Source organism: Dipodomys spectabilis, unplaced genomic scaffold, assembly GCF_019054845.1.
Source record: "Dipodomys spectabilis isolate Male_0828 unplaced genomic scaffold, ASM1905484v1 ptg000165l, whole genome shotgun sequence".
NCBI lineage: Eukaryota > Metazoa > Chordata > Mammalia > Rodentia > Heteromyidae > Dipodomys > Dipodomys spectabilis.
Window position 1 is genome coordinate 2,456,512 of NW_024870842.1, and position 20,007 is coordinate 2,476,518.

Consider the following 20,007-nt stretch of genomic DNA (forward strand, 5'->3'; position numbering starts at 1 on the left):
ATCAAGCATTTCCACTTATTAAGGGAGTCGGAAAGGAGGTGTTGGAGAAAGTGATCTAGCCATTTCCCAGGGCTGCTTCTCATTGTTCGAGCAAAGAAAAGGAGCTGCAAATATAGATTAGTGTTGTCTGTGAAAGCAGGCAGAAGGCTATGGAGCAGAGGAGGAGGGCCAGCCCTGGGTCACTGTGCCCTGGCTGCTCAGAGCCTACAACAGGCTTGTAACTTGGAGGAAAGGGACACTTGGGTCCTGCAGTAGGGCTGGAGGGGGGGAACCGGAGTGGGAGGAGGGGAGAAGGTGTCTTCCCTTGGATCAGTGTTACACAGCGAACTCTGTGCAATGCTGCACATATTCTGTAGGCCCGAAGACACAGTGGCTATTGCACACGTGAAATTTGGGCACTGTGACTACCCACATTTAAATTGAAATTCAAATGCTCACTTGGGTCTGGAGTGGCTCCCATCCTGGGTGGGGAAGAGGCAGGCTCTGGTAGATCATTTCCTAAAATCAGCTCCTGCAAGGGGGCATGACGGATCACGTGTCAGCCAAGGTCTGAACAGGTGATGTCAAATGAGCAAAGTTATTAGGTAACTGAACAAAAATTCCATTTTTTCTTGCAACATTTGCTGCCCTCTTGGCCTATCTTTGATTTTCCCATTTTCAAAAGAAATAGGAGCCCTGGTTGTCAGGTAAGTGGTGACTTCAGGACCCAGGTCTCCAGTGGAGAACACAGGATGCAGACATACATTACTTCTCTGTGGCCTAACTTGGAGCAGAAAGCCAACAGTGGAACTTCCACCATTGTCCATTTCTCCATGGGACATGGATCATAAGGAAGGACAAAGAGAGATGATTTCTTATGTGGTCATGGCCTGGATGACCAGGCAGGTGGCTGTAAAGTCACTCATGGTAAGAAACTCAAATAGAGGCCACTCTGCATCCTGGTTACTCCTCTGGTGAAAACAAGATTGGTGCATGAAGTGAGCGAGAACTCCTCTACCCTCCCAGAGTCCCTCCTTCAAATCCATCTTTAGGAGCAATAGCCCTAGGATGAGTCAGGAAAGCCTTGACTCAAGTCCTCTTATCTGTGTGGTCTGGGGGCAATTCTTCACCTCTCTGAAGCTCACTTCTTCCCATAGAAGTTGGTATTGTTGTCTTATTTTACAAGCAAAGAGTGCTATAAAGACACTTTTTCTTTTCTATGGGAGGGGGGTCTCTAGTCTGTGGACCCTCTTCCTATGCTGGAAGATTCCACTCCAAGTGAGGCTTTGGGATAGAGACTGACACTTTCCTGGCCATCCCCTTCAGGGGCAGAAGTGTATGACCTCCCCCTGACCAATGCCACTGAATTTAAACAGGAACCAAGATAAAAGAAAGCTGGGATAGGTTTCCCCAGCAGTGCTAGTAGTCCTGAGTGGGAGAGTGTTGACTGAGCTGTAGTCTTTGGTACTGCATGGCAGGGCCAGGGATATGCTGTAGGTTAGCATCCTTGGCCTTGATCTTTCCCCACTGTCCATTCCCCAGCTCCCCTGGTGGGGGTGGGGGGGTCTGGGACTTTACTATATTCTTAAAAATCCTCTTTCTGCTTCCACTGGCCAGTCTATTTCTGTTAGTTGGATCTAGGATCCTGATGGCCACAATTTCCTGCAAGGTCTAGCCCAAGCAACCTTGTCCAGCTTAAAAGCATTTAGGAATTAGGTCCATGGAAGTACTTTTTATTTGACTGTTTACCATCCAGGCCCTTATTAAAAGGCTACGTAGATGAATCAGAGACTTTTGCCAAGGTGCTAACCTTTTGTGAAATCAGTCCCAGTGAACACTGTCTCTTCTCATCACAATTGTTGTTGAACTTTCAACAGCCTAAGTTACATTTTTAAGAGAAGAATCTGGTTTTCCTAAATGCAGGGTTTCATAGAGTCTACAGAGGTGGCATCAAAAACTCCCTGGATGTCACACCAAACATTGGCAAATGATTTCCTGTTGAAAGAAGAAAACAGTTGTCAGGGTGCAACCAGCTAAGCCACCCACTATTTGATGTTCAATAATAATTGATTGTCAAATCCTTTAAATGTCAAAGAGGAAGACACAGCTTTGAAAAACTCAGGTAATCTTTGAATCGTTTTGTCCAGATTGCTCTCTTCATGTCATAGGTGAAAATCTGGCGTGAGGGAAAAATAGTATATATTGCTATCAAAAGAATTTTGACTAAAGCTAATGCCCCCAAAGTCAATATTTGAGTCTTTCTTCCAAGAATTAACCCTACTATATTGATTGCTGGTATATTTTATTCCATAGAACACAAAATGAAGTTATCATCAAAACTTTTGGTTCAATTTTGAACATAAGGCCTCTACTTGAGTATCGTGTGTGTGTGTGTGTGTGTGTGTGTGTGTGTGTGTGTGCATGCACGTGTGCATATGCACACTCCCGTGCACATGTTCATGTGCCAGTACTGAGGATTGAACTCAGGATCTGTGCACTGCCTCTTAGCTTTTTTGCTCACTGTTGGTGCTCTACCACTTGAACTATACCTTCACTTTTTTTGTCAGTTGTTGGGCTTGAACTCTGGGCCTGGGCACTGTCCCTGAGCTCTTCAGCTCAAGGCAAGTGCTCTACCACTTGAGCCACAGTGCCACTTCTGGTTTTCTGGTGGTTAATTGGAGATAAGAGTCTCATGGCCTTTCCTGTTGGGCGGGCTTTGAACCGTGATCCTCAGATCTCAGCCTCCTGAGTAGCTATGATTACAGGCGTGAGCCATTGGCCCCCAGCTGTACCTTCATCTTTGTTTATTTGGTGGCTAATTGGAGATAAAAGTCGCAGAGGCTTTTCTTCCTGGGCTGGCTTTGAACTGTGATCCTCAGCCTTCAGCCTTCTGAGTAGCTAAGATTCCATGTGTGAACTACCAGTGCTTGGCCTCCACTTAAACATCATATTTACCGATAACTAAGAAATGCTGGTTCTCATAGTGTATAGCCTTGAACAAGAACCAATTACCCCTGAGAGTGAAGATACAGTGGGGGACAATGCCTCTATGCCCAGTCTTCTGTCCAATGCTGTCTCTGGCCTGTATCCCCACTGGCCACACACAGTGCACCCTCGGCTTCATCCCTCTCCCTACCCAGGTCTATCACAGTCTGCTGGTGCCCTGTGCAGCTCTAGGCTGTAAAGCTCCTCAATTCCTGAATCTTTGGCCAAGGCTGTGCCCAGCCCTTCACATGCTGTCTGACCCTTCTGTCACAACCAGAAGCTGGGCAGTATGACCACAGCTGCTTAGCAGCCTTGGGCCACCCAGGAATTCTGGTCACCGTGGCTGCTCTAATTGCTTTTTCCTCTTGCCTCCTCCTCAGGCTTTCTGCATGCTGATGGTGTGGAGTTGGGTCTCCACTGGATTGCAGTGCTATTTTTTTAGCATCCCAACTAGTGTGTCCGGTTGACTGAGACATTTCGGAGAAGAAGCAGGTGCATTTACTTTTCAAGTATTATTTTACTAATCAATTGAAAAATTACCTTCATGAATGACAGAAGTGCAGACCTTTGGAGTATTTCATTAAAAGGAGCAAACATTAATTACGAATCCAGCCTAACCTTGCTCAGACATAAATTATGGGCCTGATCTATTTTCTCTGTGCTTAATTGCAAGCAGCGACTAGTTCTTTAAATTATTATCTGCTAGGCCTCCAATGGAAAGAGAATTTATGGAGTGGTACCCGGAGGCCTTGTTGGTGGCTTTGCTACTCTGTGGGGCTGGATGGAGCAGGAGAAGGCCACATCAGAGGACTCAGGGTGGCATAGGTGCCCCGGGGAATGTGTCACAGCTTTGCAAATAATGAAGAAAAGAACATTTTCCGAAACCATGTTTCCAGCAGTCTTTCTGATCTGGTCTCTCAGAAGTGGGCCTCATGTCCTGATGAAGTGGGTAAGGGCACAGACAGGTGTCTCTTCCTCCATTTATTTGTGGCCACCTCCTAGAATTCTACCATGATCGCTATGTCAGCCAGGGAGACTATGCAGCCAGTGGTGCTCCCTGCAATGGTGTCAGGCAAAATGTACAGCTGTATATAAAGGCTCTAAGGGGATGTTTTGGGTCAAACTGACCTTTCATTATTTCAGATAGTTTATGTCTTTGCTTAGTTGGCACATTGGTGGTCTAAGGACCTGGCTCCTGGTAGAAATTCAGGATTTAGCCTGTGGCAAATGCCCATGACTTCAGTTGTGAGTTGCAAGTTTTGTGTGGACATTGTTGTGGGACTATTGTGACAGGATTACCTGGGGCCAGAGTGTCTCCAAAAACCCATCAGCCTTCTGGTGCAGGCATGTCTGTCTGAAAAGAAAAAGAGACATGGTGCAAAATGGAACATGATGCTGAAATTAGAATTAGGAAGTCGCTGTGTCTTAGTTTCTTTACTATCAGTAAGTCTTGGTGGCTGGAAACAGATAAGATGTTGGAACTAGGGACCTTGGACTCTTGGCAAAGGTGAAGACCAGGTATAGGAAATGAGCTTGGATCTGGACAACAGTGCCATAACCTCCTCTAGCTTGTAGGAAGTGTGTGTGTGTGTGTGTGTGTGTGTGTGTGTGTGTGTGTGTGTGTGTGTGAGTGTGTGTGTGTGTGTGCATGTGTGGGGGGGGAGAGAAAAAGACTTCAGAAGAGGGAGAGGTCCTGTGGGGTCAGTAGGGAGAAGGACCTCTGGAACTTGACATCTCAATGCAATGTGTTTTCAGGGTTACTTGAGAAAGACTGAGCCAGAAATGAATGTTCTAGATGTCTTCTGTTGGCTGCTCTGTCTCCATGCACTGCTCTGGCCTCCATGCACTGAGTTGTCCTCTCTGCAGAACTGACAGGAATGACTGGGGACAGAGGCTGAGAGGGGAGGACCTGCTGGCAGGAATCCTGACCATTTTTGGTGTGATGGCACAGGCAGTCCATGACAACTCTGGGGGAAAGACTAGCTAGTATCTCCCATGGTTGAGCAAAGTCCATTTCTACTGCCAAGCTGAGAAAATGCCACCCATCTATGTTCCCAGCCTCCTTTGCACTTGGACAGTGCTCCACCAGTAGACATACCGACCCTGGGCTTTCCATCAGATGTAGAAAAGCAGGGACTTTGCAAAAATTAATTCCAGAAGAGACTGTAGACAGTGTGGCAGCTGGACTCAACTTGCAGGTATTAACAGACAAGGGAAGTTATGGATGCTTGGTAGCATTTTCTCTTTTTGTAGCAGTACCTGAATTTGAACTCAGGGCCATGGATTTCGTAGCCTGGTGAGATACTGCTGAACCACTCCTCCAGCCCTATTTCTTCATGACTAGTTTTAGGATATGGCTTCACTTCATACCCAGGAGTGTGACTGAGTCAGAATTTGCGTACTTTTCAGCTTTGCCCTGTTGTTGGGTACACAAGGGTGTGCCACCAGATCCAGCTTCCCTCTGTGGCTTTTATGCCTGGGCTGGCCTGGTACTGAGATCCTCCCAAACCCAGCCCCCACCCACCCCATATAAGCTGTACACATCTTTCTGGCTTTCTCTGCCATATGAGTTAGCCAATTACAGGGAACTGAAAATTTCACAGCACATAGCCTCAGGAACAGCTGCAGCCAAGGTATCTATCTATCTATCTATCTATCTATCTATCTATCTATCTATCTATCTATCTATTTATCTATATGCACATATCTATTCATATGTATATTAATATGACTCATTTTCAGTTCTTGCCCTTGTATCAACTTCTGTATAGAAATGCTTCCCATCTCAGCAGCAAAATAGCTGTCAGGAGCTCTAGAATAAATACAATCTCACCAGTTAATAAAACTAGTGCTACTTCCCCACCAGTTTTAGCTAAAATCCCCATGCTGACTCTTATTGGACCATCTTGAATCTCATGCTCTTTCTTGAGCCAATCCCTATGGTCAGGGACATGGGATGAACCATATTGGTTGGGACTGAGACAAATACTTACTTTTCCTGGGAGCAGATAGAATCTTTCATTACCTAAACTTTGTGGACTGAAAGTAGAAAGGGTAAGAGTGGTTCCCCAGAGAGAAATGTTTTTGTTGTGATAAACGCACCCAATATCTAATGAACAATTGTAGTCATTTACTTTTGCAGAACTAGTCCTACGCATTTAGAGAGGTGCTACAGTAGAACATCCCTAGGGGTTTCCACGCCACAGTTAGTACCCTCTAATATCTGAGTACCCAGCATGAATCCAATTCTCTCTTAATCTATCACCTATTCGATCATTCTAGGACTAAGGAAGCTTGGGTCTTAGCTCTGCCACTCTTCCCACCTGTCACTTTGAATTATCTTTTCCTCTTCTGGGCCTCAGTTTCATGGTGTGTGAGGTTGACCAGATGATATCCAGGAATCTTCAGCTCTGGCATTGCATGGATCTACGGGAGGTCGTCTTTGTTGGGGAAACTTTAGCCTGTGTCTTATCAGCACAAACAGGAAAATCCAATGAACATTGGGTTGGGGCCGAGGATTCTTGCTAATCTATCCTTGCTTTATTTTTGTAGAATAATTCAATTCAACAATTCAATTCAACAAACATTTATTGAGTGGCTATCAGAGTCAGGATAAGCCCAGCATTTGCAGAATTGCTTTTATGTTTGCAAAAGTCCATTCCCTGCTAATATCCTGTGAATGCTGTGCAGGTGGGGAGGAGCAGGACAAATAAGGAGACTTCGTTTTACAGATGAGGATACTGAGGACTCTCTTGGCCAATGCCAGCTCTTCCTCATCCAGACTCCCATGTGCCTTTCCTGTTCCCAGTTGTGATGGTACATTTCGATGATTAATACTGATCTTTCCCACTCTGATGTTTACCCCACCTGGAGAAAGATCAGGGCTGTTTTGGTACTAACACGGTATTTGGCATATAGCAGTTTCTCAATGACTGTGTGTTGAATGAATGCATGAATAAAAGAAGGAGGAAAGAAGGCTGATGTGAGGGAGGGAAAGAGAGAGGGAGGAAGGGAGTCAAGAGACAGTTTAAAGATATTTTTCAACATACCATACAACCTTGGTCAAACCTTTCCCTGGGCTCAATTTGCTTCTCTGTGAAATGAATAGTGATTTCCCAGCAGGCTTTGCAACAGGGTCATGGCTTGTCCCAGACAACAAGGTGGCTTCCTGGCACTACATTGGATTTTCTGATTCGGAATTTCTGAAGGTAAGACCCCATTATCTGCATTTCTAGAAAGGCCCTAGTTGATTCTGTCAGGATCTGCTAGTCCTGTAGGTTTTTGGAATGTCTTCGCATGAAAACCTCAGGATCAGTCCTATACTGACATTCTGGGTTTCCAAATGATGCCCAGACCAGGCCCATTTGAGTATCTCTCCTCATTCCAGCTGCCACCTGCCAGGGTGGCCTCTGCAGAGGTGGTACCAATACGACCTGGCAGTTCCCACTGCCTCATTCTGCTCCACTGAGCACCAGGTAATTTGTGTCAAATTTTATTCTCCTTTCTCCAGCCTTTCCCTCCACCCCTGGGCTGTGAGAGGGCAAGCTCCTGAATCTTGCCTTTGGATCATAGTACTCCCATGCTGGGCTAATGACACAGGGGGTGTGCCCACGCCAGTCGGGCCCTGCCACTTTCACAGAGAGCTATACACTTATCAGGGCGTGTGGCGGACCCCAGCCATTTCCTCAGCTGGAGAGAGATGACAGGTTCAGTGGCTGGCAGAGAAGGAACTAGGTGCTCAAATAGCACAGCAAGTGCAGAAGGCAATGTTTGGCAAAGCCAAAGAATTCTACTTGGGACAGACAAACCACCCTGGGAGGGACAGATGCTCAATCTTGAAACAATAGCACAGAGACCCCTGCCCTGCTGTTTCAAAGGTGGCACAGGCTGTGCAAAGAAGCCCTGGGTTTGGCGCTATTCACCCTTTAAGAAATAAATGTATCTGTAACTGAGCAATCTACATGCTATCCATGCTCCAAAAGCAAGGGCATTCCCCATTGGCCGCATCCCAGAGGGTTAGACGAATCCACTTTTCAAATAGCAGACGCTTGTTACTCTTACCCCAGTAAAGTGTTGGTCTCTCTACGACAGATTATCGTGCTACTTGTCTTTCTTCTCTCACACTGTATCAGACAATCAGAGAGGTGACAAGACCCCCACCACGTGGTCTAGGGAGGTGACAAGATTCCCTGCCACCTGGTCCAGCCAGATGAGCATCCTTTCCATGAGTGACTAAGGTTCCAAAGTCCTTTACCCCACCTTCAGTGCCCACAGAACAGGCATACATGTATTTGGGGAAAATTGACTTTGGATTGCATTCATACAAACCCAGAAAGGGAAGCAATGATTCTCAGAATTCAGATTAAAAAAAAACATAACATAGTTAATATTAAATAAAGTGATTGGGCAATTCCATCCACCTTTTTCTGTCTCATGGTTCCTGCTGATGTGGCCTTGATCAAGGCCTGTTTTGTTTATGATTAATGAATGACTCACCTTGAGCTGCTTTCTGTTTATTCCATACTCGTTATGAATTTGAAGAGGTCACCTCGGACTTGGCACCCAAAGGGAAGGCTCTGGAATTCAAGGGAAAAAAAAAAATATTAAAAGCCTTGAAACCTTTCAGGGGTAGTGGACGAACACTTTCCCAGTGACCATTTTCTTGCAACTATTAGAAACATTAATTTATTGAGCACCTACTTTGTACCAGGTGCGACTTGAAAGAAATAAAGACCTTCAGTGTCTGCAGGCAAACAAGTCATATTCCGGCTCCAATCCTTGATACACCTGGCACTCAACTCTCTACATGGGCTTGACAAGTTTCTTCCCCTGTATGGCCTGGGTAATAGGCCTTTATCTCTAAACTTTCTCCTGCTCTCTTATGTCTAGACTTCCAGAACCAAAAAATAAACAATAGAAAATGGTTTGCAGTGTCCTTAGAGCTGAATTTGCTTCCTGATCCTGTGGGTTTCTTACTACATGGCCCTGAGTAGATCACACTCATCTCCACAGGTCAGGGTTTCTTCATCAGGGAACTGGATTAAATCGGTATGTGGCTGAGGCTAAGGGAGCCAGATACACCATGAAAGGCCTTGATAACTGCATGTGTCCACTGTCCAACTAACTCACTGCATCCAGCTCCCTGGAGATGCACACCTGGCATGCCTGCTCACTGGCTACCTGTTTGGTCCTTCGTGTGTGATCTCAAATTAACCATCTCCGAGCCCTTCCTGTTCTGCCATTTTGTGGTTCTGGAAGAGGAAGGGAGGCATGTTAGACCAGGCAGTGTCCTTCCTACTAGGATGAAAGTCTGGGTGTGGGGAGATGGTCTACTAAGTCTCTGAGTAGCTCACCAGCTATCACGTCCTCCTGGCTGTGGTTTCTAACCATCAGTCTCTCGGAGCCACCATGCTTGCCTCCTGCCAGCCTGCTGTGAAGGAATGTGCAGCCGGAAGGTGTGGAAAAACCCAAGTTCAGGATGAATGGTGTGCAGCCATCCCTGCTCTTCAGGGCTTCAGACTGGGGTGGCAGAGGCCAGGAGCAGGTGGACAATGGGGTTGGAAGAAAGTCTAGAACTGCATCAACACACTGCTTTTCCATGCTGGCCCAGACGTAGGATCATCTCTGTCTTCCCCAGTGTTTGATGTCTGGCGAGAGGGAATCTTAAAGGCTCCTGATCCCTGAGGACCGTAAGGCCAGATTAAATCTGAGGATCACAGTTCCAAGCTAGCCTGGATAGGAAAGTCTGTGAGAGATTCTTACTCACAGTTAACTACCAAAAAAAAAAATCCAGAAATGGAGTTGTAGAGCACTAACTTTGAGGGAAAAAACCAACTAACGGACAGTGCCAGGCCCTGAGCTCAAGCCCCAGTACTGACACATATAAAAAGAGCCTACTGTGTGCTAGGCAGATTCAAGGACATGAAATTCTTACCTGGAAAGATATTAGCTGCATCCTGAACACATTACCAGAGGCAAACGATACATATGACATCAAAGACAAGTATTCTGTCCACTACCAAGGTTTTAGAGAGAAGGAAAACTCCATCTTCTTGGCAGGCCAAGGCCATGGGATTGGAGGGGCAGCCAACTGGGCTGAGCAGCAGCCTGGGCAGGGGTATGGGCAGACCTATGCCAGGATGAGTCTGGACAGGTAGGTAGAGAGTTCAGCAGCTCACTTGCAGTTGGCACCTTGCTGAAAAATGACTTGGGCTCCAGGGACTTGAATGACAATCTACTGGGCTTGAAACAACACGCTCCAGTTCCCAGATTGTCTGACCACTCTTTGATTTGATCTTTGGAAGAAGACTGCATGAGTGGCAGCTGAATCTAGATCCCCACTGGAAGCAGATTCCTTAGAATCTTATGAAGGGCAGTTCTGGCATGCTGAGGTTGTATACTGGTTTCCTAAGGATGCCTTGTCTGGGTGCTCCATCTTCGTGGCTTCTCTCACAGTTCTGGAGGACCGAAGTCAACCTTAGGGTGTCCAGAGGTCTGGGCTCCCTCTGGAAACAGCATGGATCCTTGTCTCTTTCAGATTCTGGAGGAACTTGCCATTTCTTGGCTCACACCAATGTGGCTGCCATCTCTTCTTCAGTCCCCACATAGCCTTCTTTCTTAGCTATCTACTTTTAAATTTTGCCAGTGCTGGGGCTTGAATTCAGAGCCTTACACTTTCCCTTAGCTTTTTCAGTCAATGCAGGTGCTCCGCTCTTTTAACCATATTTCTATTTCTGTTTTTTTTTTTTTGCTAGCTAATTGGAGATAAGAGTCTCTTGGATTTGTCTGGCTGGGTGGCTTTGAATCTTGATCCTCAGATCTCAGCCTTCCGAGTAGCCAAGATTATAGTCATAAGCCACTGGCACCCACTTGTTACTGCTGCTTGCTTGCTTGCTTTCTCTTTCTTTCTTTCTTTCTTTCTTTCTTTCTTTCTTTCTTTCTTTCTTTCTTTCTTTCTTTCTTTCTTTCTCCCTTCCTCCCTTCCTTCCTCTTTCTTTCTCTCTTTCTTTCCCTCCTTCCCTCCCTCCTTTCCTTCCTTCCTTCCTTTCTCTCTCTCCCTCCCTCCTTTCCTTCCTCCCTCCTTCCTTCCTCCCTCCCTCCCTCCCTTCTTCCTTCCTTCCTCCCTCCCTCCCTTTTTCCTTCCTTCCTTCCTTCCTTCCTTCCTTCCTTCCTTCCTTCCTTCCTTCCTTCCTTCCTTCCTTCGTTCCTGTCTATCTGTCTTCTTTTTTTACGAGGACACTAGTCATACTAGATTCAGGGCTCACCTTAAGAACAGTGCAGTGTGACCCCCATCTGAAGTACAGTGAGTCCTCATTATTTGTGGGGTCTGTATTTTCTATTTACCTACTCATGAGAATTTATTTGTAACCCCCAGATCAATACATGATCATTTTCAGATACAACCAGAACAGTGCTCTGTCTTCTCGCTTCACGTCATAAGCCATTCTCTTCCGTGGTTCACTTAATGCCGTGCTTTTTGTTTTTGTTTTTTTTTGCTTTTTGTGCTTTTTCACTTGATGATTTTGTTGTTTGACATGGCCCCAGGCATAGAGCTGAAGTGCTGTGTGTGGTTCATGAGTACACAAAGGCTGATGTCCCTTATGGAGGAAATTCAGTTAGATCAGACATGAGTCATGGTACAGAGTTCAAGGGGAATGAAGCAGCAATCGGTAGGAATAAGTTGTTTTCTGACAGCAGTCACATAAAGTACACCCACAGAAGGGCCCCTGACTGCTAGAAGGACCAGAGATTCCCAGTATCTTATTGGCTTAGCGTTCTCTAATTCAGAGAGCTTCATTAGGGTGAATAACACAGCATGACTGGTATCACAGTGGCCAAGATCCTATTTCTGGATCAGGTCACATGCTGTGGTGCTAGGCCGTCAGGGGTTTGGGAAGGACACTACTCACCAAGGGCTGGCCTCCCACCTCCTCTCTGCTCCACACACATGGTCTCCCAATGGCCAGCCACTGGGTCCTTCCTGAAACCAGGGTCCTGGGCCCTCAGATGATCTCAGAGCTCATCGTTCCTTTGGTCTGGAGTTGGGTGGAGAACTCTGCATGGTCAGTGTGATGGCTGCTGGCATCCCCACATATCACTTTCCTTAGGACTCCTGTGTCTACATTTCACACTCTCCTTTCTGGGAGAGAGATACAGGCAACTCTTCTGAGAGAGCTCAGCCTCACCCCTTCTGCGGTTATGATGATGAGGAAGATTTTTCCAGTGGTCTTTTGGGTCCCAACTTAGCCCCTCCCCCAGATTAGGACATTGAACATGATCACAAGACTTCCAAGTTATTTCTACTCTCTCTGGGTAGTTAGTAGCCTCATTCCCTCCAGACTGTATCCTATAGACGCTGGAGCCTGTGCTGAATCCCTGTGGGGAAATCTGGAGTGCTGGCCATGGGAGATGTAGCAGCAAGTACTCTGCCTCTCCTCAGAGGCCCAGAGTTCCCCTGGCCTTCTGTGAGCTGGCATGTGTTTCTGTGATCTGAGCATGTTGATAACTCACTGTGTCAGAAGGTAAGTGAAGTTTTGGTAAGAAAATGCAGTGACATTAGCACAAGACCATAATGCAGCTGGATTAAACGTTAAGACTTAGCAGCATTCATAAGTATCTATATCTTCAAATATCCAGGTTCCCCCTATCTGCTTTCTCTTCCATTCTTGATGTGGTTCATTAAGAATCCTATGAAAGAAACAAGATGGCACCTGCTTATGTGGGTGTCAAATTTTCAACTCTCTGGATTCACTTCCTGAAATAAAGAATTTAAAAAACAAAAACAAGGCCAGTGCCAGTGGCTCACGCCTGTAATCCTAGATATTCAGGAGGCTGCGATCTGAGGATCATGGTTCAAAGCCCAGGCAGGAAAGTCCATGAGACTGTTATCTCTAATTAACCACTAGAAAACTGGAAATGGCACTGTGGCTCAAGTGGTAGAGCTCTTACCTTAAGCTGAAGAGCTCAGAGACAGCTCCCAGGCCCACAGTTCATGTGGCTTAGTGGTAGAGTACCTGCCATCGTGCATGAAGCCCTGGGTTCAATTCCTACATAAACAGAAAAAGCTGCAAGTGGTGCTGTGGCTCAAGTGGTAGAGCACTCACCTTGAGCACAGAGAGGCTCAAGGACAGTGCCCAAGCCCTGAGTTCCAGCCCTAGGATGGGCAAGTGGAAGTGGAGGATATTCACAAACATTCTTCTCTGCTAAGATATTCTTAATGCATCCAATTTTCACAAGAATTAGCTTCATGTTAGAAGTCATTGGAAGTGGCTGGGTGCCAGTGGCTCACGCCTGTAATCCTAGCTACTCAGGAGGCTGAGATCTGAGGATCACAGTGCAAAGCCAGCTCAGGCAGGAAAGTTTGTGAGACTCTGATTTCCAATAAACCACCAGAAAACCGGAAGTGACGCTGTGGCTCAAGTGGTAAAGCGCTAGTCTTGAGCTGAAGAGCTGAGGGACAGTGCCCAGGCCCAGAGTTCAAGCCCCAAGACTGACCAAATAAAAAGAAAAAGTGGCTCCTTAGATGGAGATTCTTTGACGACAGCACCAAGAAAGGACAAGAAGGTAGACAAAGCTTCAGAAAATGATATGATTCAGGGATCATTATGGGGCTGTTTAATCTGAGAGCCAGTCATGTACTAGTCTGTAAGCATGACAATTTCACTGCTGTCATTTTGCTAATGAAACATTTGGAATAGTTTTAGGAAGAGTGAAGCTTTCAGAAAGACCACCTGCTTGAAACCTACTCCATACCAGTTTTGTGATCCTTAGGGGAATCAACCTCACCAGAGCCAAGGTATACCTTTCTCCATATGTATAATGGCTTAATAGCACCCCTGAGGAGATCATGTTATTTGTGAAGTTTTGACCACAGTACTTGGGACTAACACTTTGACATGACATATTATAGCAACAAAGTACTTCACAATTCCAAAGCATCTCTTAAAAGCATTTGCTTTTCACAATGGCTTTTATTGGTCCATCCATCCATCCATGGATCCATCCATCTATCCATCCATCTATTTAACTACTTGCCCATCCACCTTTACCTGTCTGCCCATCCACCTACCCATTTACTTGCCATCTATCCATCCATTTGCCCATCTATCCATTCATCCCTCCACCCACCTATTCTTCCATCCATTTGCTCATCTATCCATCCATTTGCCCATCCATCCATTCAACCATCCACCCACCCTTCCTGTGATTGACACTGGCTACTTATACAGTAGTGAGCAACATGTCCAAAAAGCATCTGCCCTTCAGAACCTCATGGATGATGAAGAGACAGACCATACATAGGAGAGGAAGTGATCAAATAGCTATGTGTACAGCTATGTGTGCACTGCAGATGGTGTGAAATAAATAAACAGGATGCTGAGAGAGAACAAGAACAATGGAGCAGCCCTAGTGAGAGTGGTCAGAGATAATCATGTTTCAGCAGAAATTGAGAAGGGACAGCCCTGAGTAGACTAGGGTAAGGTCATTTCTGGCAATGGCAAGATATGTAAAGTCTCCTATTGGGGAAGCTGAGATTCTTGTATCCATCCATAATCTATTTCGAATTGCTAGAGGGATACCCTGTGATGTTTTGTTTTTCTTTTGAATCGGAAGGCCTTAAGGAGTTCAATGTGAGTTCAGGGTCATAGATTAGGATATGGCCCACTTAGCATGTGGGCAATGGACACTGCTTCCATAATGAGTCACTGCCAGGAGGCTACTCAGCAGGCTGAGATCTGAGGATTGTGGTTTGAAGTCAGCCCAGGCAAGAAAGTCTATGAGACTCATCTACAATTAACCACCAAAAATCTGAAAGTGAAGCTATGGCTGCAGTAGTAGACCACTAGCCTTGAGCAAAAAAGCTCAGGGATTATGCCTAGGCTCTTACTTCAAGCCTCAGAACTGGTACACACACACACATACACACACACACACACACACACACACACACACACAGAGTCCCTACCCTAGTTGGTCACGTCACATCCAGAGTGTGATATGTTGCCTTTACAATTCATCTCTTGTCATATGGGAGAAATAGAGCCAAAGACTCAAAGAAACTTGACACAATCATGTGGAGGATTCAGGATGGACTCTTCTGTGGTTTCTATGTGGTTTGTCCCCTAGGATCCATGTGCTGTAAGCAGACATGCTGCTTTCAGAAGGGATTAACATACTTCTGGTGGGACCTCTGTTCATTCTCTGGAAAGACAACTATTTTACAAAACAACAAGGCTAGCAGGGTACTGAGGATCACAGTTTGAAGCCAGCCTGGGCAGAAAAGTCTATGAGACTCTTATCTCCAAATTACCCCCAAAAAGCCAGAAGTAAAGCTGTGGTTCAAGTGGTAGTGTGCTATCCTTGAGTGAAAAAGCTCAAGAACAGCTCCCAGGCCCTGATTTTAAAGCTCTAGGACTGGTACTAACAAAGCCCCCTCAAACCAATCAACCAAAAACCAAACAGTAAAGGTAGTTTTACCCTGCTTCCAACTTCCTGTTTCACAATGTAATCTCACATACAGTCCTGCAATGATCCCATTCTCTATGAGGCTCTTACCAGAGGCCAACCCAATGATGGTCCCCAAAACCGTAAATCAAGCAAACCTTTATAAGTTACCCAGACTCACACATTTTGTCATAGCAATGGATGTTCTTTACTCTTCCCACTGATTGAGTCATAGCTCACCTGTTCCATTCATGGAAATCTTGGAAGGTCAACCTACATCTCCAGCCACTGTATCTTTTCTTTCATGCTCCTTTGTTGGTTTTCCACCCCTGATCACTCAGGTCAGTTTGGTATTACTGTTCCAAAGTCCAGTGGTGCATATTCATGTCCTGACTTCCAAGAACAACGCAACTATGATTATTGATATGCTAGCACCTGTTGACCTTGGGTGTTTCTGACTTGTGGTTTCTGACTTCCTACCAGATTTGTCCAGAACAATTTGTACTTTGGCCATTAATCTGTAACCAAGCATTTCCTTGCTTAATTTGGGGAAAGCAATCCAAATCACTATCTGCACTCGGGTCTCACTGTAAATCAATACATCACATACGTCTCTTTTTGGCAAACATCAGGAGTCAGCTGCTCACAGTTTGCTCTCCTAGTATTTTCTGGGACTGTGCTCCTTCCAAAGAAAAGAGCCAGGGACAAAGATGTAAAGTAGGAACGGTGATAATGATCCACATCTGTCCCAGCAAACCAGCCCTGCCAAGCTTCATCCACTCTGATATCCCCTGCTGAGTTCCAAGGCATTGGAGAGAGGCTGACCTGACTTAGAGCCTGGTAGCACATCAACAGTGTTGGCAAGCTTGGTCTGACCATAGCCTTCTGTCAGAGCAGCCATGCAGGATCTGCCACCTTGGGCCTCAACCCTTTCCTCCCTGCTCTCTGACTAGGGGCTCACATTCCAGAGCCTGCTGGGGAAATGATGCTTCCATGAACCTTCTACAAGGACCAAATGATGGGCATCAGGTTGGTGGTGAGTAACTAGGAGACTTAGAGGAGCACACAAGAGGACTTCGGGACAGATCCACTCTGGGTTATGAGGTAGTCCTGCTGGAAGTGCTCTGCACAGCTGTTTCCAGCTGTGAGGGCCTGGATAGCTCTTTTTGCCACATAATAATGGAGAGTTACTGCTCCTTCTGGTACCTCAGTTTTCCCAGCTATGAAGCGGGAACTTTGTGGTTCTTACTATTCAAGGCTTTTGTGAGGTGAAAATGACATAACACACTTTAGCTGTTGGAATAATGTGTAAGCACCTCCCAGTGATGATGATCGCGCCTCATTGTTGCCCTTGAAGAGGACCATGAGGTCAGTTGACATTGTGGCTTTCTGGCAGCCGTCTAGAACCACCTGAAGATCACACAGGGACTTATTCCATAGTGACTGTTGACCCACAGTGTTGATCCACATACCTAGCCATGTCTGTACAGCAGGCTCTGCTGGTACCTGTGCTGGGCCCCTCTGGTTGACTTGTAGCTATAGAGTTTTCCACCTAACCATATGCTTCTTCTCTTTTCTCTTTTTTCCCAGGCTCCAATGGATCTGGCTTGAGGAAATACCAGTAGGTAACTAAGGATTTTGTGTGTGTGGGGGGGGGGGGGGTGTGGGTGTGTGTGTGCATGTACACACACATGCAAAGGTATGAGGCCAGCTTTAGCCAATGGGGAAGGCAGGCTGTGGGCAGATGGCTCAATGTCCTGGTGCTCTGAGAGGATGCATAACCAGTTGTCATCTCTGCAGTTCCTCAGATCACCTCTGTGAGTTGATGTCCACACCACAGCAGCTCCTCCACAAGCCCCTCCATTGCCTCTCCTCCTTTCCTTGTCTTTGGCTCCCTTTGCCTCACTGAGCATCATGGGATCACCCCCAGGGCAGGAAGGGCAAACACAGAAGCAGGTGCCACTCTGCTTCTTACTCCTCCATAGGGGGCCATGCAGCTTCAGAATCTGAAGTCCTGGGTTTCTTGTGGCCCTCATGGCCAACAGGAAGTGCTTCAAAAGACACAGAGTGCCCTTTGGGCATGCTTCTTCCGCATGCCCACTTCCCACAGGGCCCAGGTGTCAAGGCACTTGTAAAGGTTTTGCCAATGAACAGGGTAACCAGGAACTAGGTAGAACCTGGTGTCGGCAGGATTTTAGAGAAAAAGTCAAGTCCTGAGGCTCTGGCTGCAGGTCTCCAAGCCCATTCTCACAATGAGCATGGCCTCATAGTGCCCTCCTGTTTCCTCTGGGTCCCCATGTAGTGTTACAATCTCCTAAGACAGAAGATGATGGGCAGAGTCCTGGGGAGATGGAGATGAGCAAGACATATGTACTTCCTGCCACAGGGGAGCTGGCAGACTGAAGAGAGCAGATAATCACAAACCTAGATGCAGGACAATTTCTGGAAACATTCATTGGGTGCCACAAAGTAAATAAAACCAGGGTGATGTGAGAGAAAGCAACGAGGTCACAAGAGGACAGCCTGTAGAGGTATCTTTGGGCCGGGACCAGAACAGCGAGGCAAAGTTAGCCATGTGGAACTCTTGAACAGATTTCCAGGAAAAAGATCCCTCCAGGGCAAAGGCCTCATAGCTGTACTGGGTATGGTTTGTTCCAGATCCACAGAGCAGGACCAAAGGTCTGGGGTGTGGGAACAGGTGTGGAACTTATGGCAAGAAATGGGATCAGGGAAGACATCAGTTAACATAAGGATTCTATCATGTCACTTAAGGACAAGAAGTTTCTGGAAGGTTTATAGGAGGCGCATGACCTAAGATGATTTGTGTGATTTTCTTAATTCATTAAAATTGAGACATGAAATACATACAGTGGGTGTGTAAGTTCACACCCCTTTAGTGGTGTCTCAATGAATTTTAATTTGTGTCCACCTGGGTCAGATTGAAGTATAAATATAGGGCTGTGCTGAGAAGAAGCCCTATAGTGGCTGAGGACTGAGCTGGTGAACCTGTTAGCCGTAGCTGTGGCTATCCAGGTGGGAGAAGGAAGGATGCAGAGGAAAGGAAACAGTGGCTTTGAGATGCTTTCTGCTAATAAGGCCAGCAAATATCACTGATGGGTAAACCAGGAAGGGTCAAAGCTAGAAACTAGCTGGGTACTGGTGGCTCACGCCTGTGATCCTAGCTACTCAGGAGGCTGAGATCTGAGAATCACAGTTCAAAGCCAGCCCGGGCAGGAAAGTCCGTGAGACTCTTATCTCCAATAAGCCACTAGAAAACCGGAAGTGGTGCTGTGGCTCAAGCGGTCGAGCACTCGCCTTGAGCTGAAGAGCTGAAGGACAGCACCCAGGCCCAGAGTTCAAGCCCCACGACCGGCCAAAAAAAAAAAAAAATGCTAGAAACTAGAGAAGCCATCTTCAAGGTTGTACATTGTTTGTAAATGTAAATGTGGAGGGAATGTACATTGATGCAGCTAATATAAAAAACACAACACAAAACAAAACAAAAAAACAGTGTGGAGGTTTCCTTCAAAATGTAAACTGGAACTCCTGGATGAGCCAGTAATACCATTCCTGGGTATTTAGCAACAGGAGCTGCAATCACTGCTCTGGTGATCATTATTGCCCTATTCACAAGAACCAACCTCTGGGAACAATCTAGGTGTCCATTAGCAGATGAATGAATTAAGGAGAAGGCGAACATATACACAATGGAATACTATTGAGCCGTAAAAGGAGATGAAGGCTTGTCATTTAGGACAGCACAAATGACCCTGGAAGACCTTATGTTAAATGACAAAAAAGAAAAGCCAGGCTCAGAAAGACAGATATTGCATGTTCTCCCTTACTTATGGAATCTAAAGAAGTCCGACTCAGAAATCCACCAGGAGCTGGTGTGGAAAGGTAGTAGGGAGAGGGTTCCACAATGTATGTAGATAGCAAAACATTATACTTTACATTATATTTGAAATAAGTACATTTTTTGCTTGTCAATGAAAACTGCTTATAATAAAAACCAAATGGTGTAGCAAACTATAAAAAATAGTTTGGTGGTCCTTCAAGCTTGGGAAAGAACAAAGTGCATTGTGGGGCAGGGGGGCAGGCTGGGTAGAGCAGAAGCCATGGCCCAAGAAATGGGGTGGGTGATACAGGTGGGCCCTTGGGCTGGCTCACACTGGGATGGTACCCTCTGCCTCTCCCTGGCCCCAGAGAAGAACTCCAGGAGATAAGTAACAGGGTAGTGGAATCCAACACAAAGTTCCTGGCAAGCTTAAGGACATAAAGACCTAGTCCCTGACTGGGTGCTGCTTTCCCCTTGGGTCACTGGAAGGATAGGTGACAAGGAGGAGGTGATGTTCAGCCCTCACTCAGGAGCCATCTGCTCCATAATACAAACAGCAACAGCTGTCAAGGGAGGCAAGGAAAAATGAGAGGGGCTGCCCCGCCACGCAGCCCAGGAGAGGGGCCCGGGACCTGTGAGGTAATCCCTCTCGTGATGTATGGCCTGAGAAGAGTTGGGTTAATGATCTTCGGCTGGACCCAGGAGTAAAACTCAGTAATTTCATAATACAGCGTGTGATGGATTAAGGCATGTTAATACCA

At 46.2% G+C, this 20,007-nt stretch overlaps 1 long non-coding RNA gene across 1 annotated transcript; it reads right to left on the reverse strand.

The window, feature by feature from the left end:
- Nucleotides 1–1,770: 1,770 nt before the first annotated feature.
- On the reverse strand, nt 1,771–8,908 carry LOC122119390. Its single transcript, XR_006149554.1, has 4 exons — nt 8,461–8,908; nt 6,288–6,431; nt 4,264–4,318; nt 1,771–1,974 (listed from the first exon to the last, which is right to left on the reverse strand). It is a non-coding gene; the product is annotated as an uncharacterized LOC122119390 (long non-coding RNA).
- Nucleotides 8,909–20,007: the final 11,099 nt, after the last annotated feature.